The 2685-nt window shown below is 36.6% G+C and overlaps 1 long non-coding RNA gene across 1 annotated transcript in view; it reads right to left on the reverse strand.

Annotated features, from left to right (window-relative positions):
- Positions 1-422, reverse strand: part of LOC149104228 (uncharacterized) — a 2112-nt gene extending 1690 nt beyond the window's left edge. The window contains exon 1 of the long non-coding RNA XR_016201664.1: positions 1-422. This exon is cut by the window's left edge and continues 390 nt beyond it. This is a non-coding gene — a long non-coding RNA (uncharacterized LOC149104228).
- Between the last annotated feature and the right edge of the window lie 2263 nt (positions 423-2685).

Below are 2685 nucleotides of genomic sequence, written 5' to 3' on the forward strand. Positions count from 1 at the left end.
ACGGCTAATTTTTCAAATTTATATTTCAAATTTATACTTCAAATTTATATTTCAAATTTATATTTCAAATTTATATTTCAAATTTACATTTCAAATTTATTGCTGTGTTTTAGTTTTACTTTTGTGATAGTTTTGACAGTGATAAACATAGTAAATGACTTATGAGTACCGCGAGATTCATAGGTAAAATATAAATTCATTTTTTAATCGACGTTGTCCTCGGCGTCGCCGTCGTGGTTCCTTAAACTCCCTAATAAGTATAAAACTTTCAGGTAAAAAGCTGTTAAAATTGAGTCTTAACGTTTTCAATCTGTTTGTCCAACGGCGACGCCGAGGACAACGTCGATTAAAAAATGAATTTATATTTCACCTATGAATCTCTGAATACTCTGATGATGATCAAACAGATCGAAAACGTTAAGACTCAATTTTAACAGCCTTTTACCTTACAGTTTTATATTTTACTTTTATCGGCGAAATGTATATATCCCTACTAAGTAGTCAAGACCTTTATTGAAGTGTCTATGTTTAGCCTAGATAGACTAATTGGGGACACCAGTAAAATAACAACACTAATCATAACAATTACAATTTCCTCAAATGTGATTGGTGCATAAACTACTGTATTTTGCTCTAATTAATCTGCAAAGTTGTAATCGGACAGTGTAACCGGACAGCTGGCTGTAATCGGACACCTGTAATCGGACAGTTGCATGAGCCGATCATTTTAAGTCCTCTCCACTAAATCCACCAATCACAACATTGATTACGATCACTATAGCAACCAATTCAAGAGACTGACTTTGTAAAATTGTGGAGGTTTAGCCTCTGGTGACTGTTTTGAAAGAAACTTAACAGCCATTGTGCAAGCTATTCTCTATATTTTTAATTATGATATTTAAAAATGACTATTAAACGCTCTTTTTCAAATGAATTTTTGCTTTTGTGGGAAATTGTAATTGTTATGATTAATTGGTAACAGGACATCGTGTCCTCCAATTCAGTCTGTAATCACACTCGTGATTAACAAATCGGATTCCCGCTTCGCGGTCGTCCGATTTTGTTAATCACTCGTGTGATTACAGACCAAATTGGACTCCACTCAGTCCTATTACCATTATTAATTGACGTACGGAAATAAAAACTTAATGAGTAAGAGAGATCCTATATAGCTTATGTACAAGATAAAATTGTAAAAATTAAAATAATTCGATTGGCTACAAAGATTACAGCAATTGCTGTTGTTAGTTAAAATGTCGGCAAGGCTCATTTTTCTTATTTTTATTTTTTTTTTAGAAAACGAGTAAACTAGGCGAATCTCTTTGACTTTCGGTAAGGTTTTACCATAAGAATGGCCTGAGATATCTAACTAATACGAAGTCACTATTCCGCAGCGAGTGTGAAGAGCCTTTGCGGACAAACAGATCGGAAACGCAATCAGGTACTAGACCACGTTTGACTTTGCACGTAAGTGCTGTGATATCCTGAAGCCGTCTATTATATAAAGAAGGTATATCAGCGCGTCTTAGTAGTTCTTCAAATGTACCGGGGTGAAGTTATATATAACCCTTCGGGCTCGTTCTTGTCTTCGTTCTTAGCTTTCTTTTTTCCGATGACTTGCAAAATTGCCAGGTTATATGGCAGTAAGTTAAATATAAGGCGGTATAAAAGATTTAATACAGTAGTAGCTTAGCCTTGCAGGGTATTAAGTTTCGAAGACGAGAGAACTCCAACTTTCTGGCCTGAACAGTCCATAAATCTAGAAGGAAGAAAATGTACCCGTTCATTTGAATGGATACCTCTCTCGTGGGTCTGTAAAATAATTCAACTCTACGACGTTTTTTAAAATTTTGTTATAGTTACAACCAATTGGTAACAGAACTCTTCGCGTCTTTCAATTCGGTATATAAGTAAGTCCAACTCGAACTCGAATCCAAACTCGATGGTTTGGGACTCCCGTTATTAGTATATTGAGTGTCTTACATCGTGAAACTAAAACTTCAAAGGAGTGGTCATAAATGATGACGTCACATACAAGGGGCAGCCTCGATCACGTGTCTATATATATTTCCTGAGAGCGACAGTGCCCTATGTAATGCGTAGCACGTGGGCGTCAGGAACGATGCACACGATGGCTTTGAGGTGAGTATTTCTTTTCTTATCCTGTAAGACCCTATAACCCTGTTTCGAACGAGCATTTAGATTTCTTGGCGTAGATGTACACGCTCTTTATGATTCTTCTTTGTGCTCAACAGTTCTGAATAAGGAGGAATGCCATAAATTTGAAACTCGTGATGCACATGGTGAGTCCTTTCTATTTGTACATGTACTAAGCTTCTCGCAGAAGCAAACAGATTGTTTGGCGTGGATATTTTGACGTGGTTGTTCATTCTTTGTGTAGTTGCTTCTAGTTTGTGTTCACCGGTTATTTAATCATGGAGAATGAGCAATGAAACTCCATCAGAGCTACTAGAAAGCCTAAACAATTACAACAGCGACCCCGGGTAAAACGCCTGGTAAAAAAAAATGAATTTATATTTTACCTTGCAATTTCGCATTTGTCTAGATATGACAGTGCGCCTATTGGTCTCGGAACTTGTTCAAACTAAATACGTTACGTCCGCGTTCGACTCCAAGTGAAAATAAGAAAAATTAGCCGCCGTCGTTCTCCAAAATACGCAGAAC

Source organism: Orbicella faveolata, unplaced genomic scaffold, assembly GCF_042242905.1.
Source record: "Orbicella faveolata isolate gen_17 unplaced genomic scaffold, um_ofav_v1 contig_34, whole genome shotgun sequence".
Lineage (NCBI taxonomy): Eukaryota > Metazoa > Cnidaria > Anthozoa > Scleractinia > Merulinidae > Orbicella > Orbicella faveolata.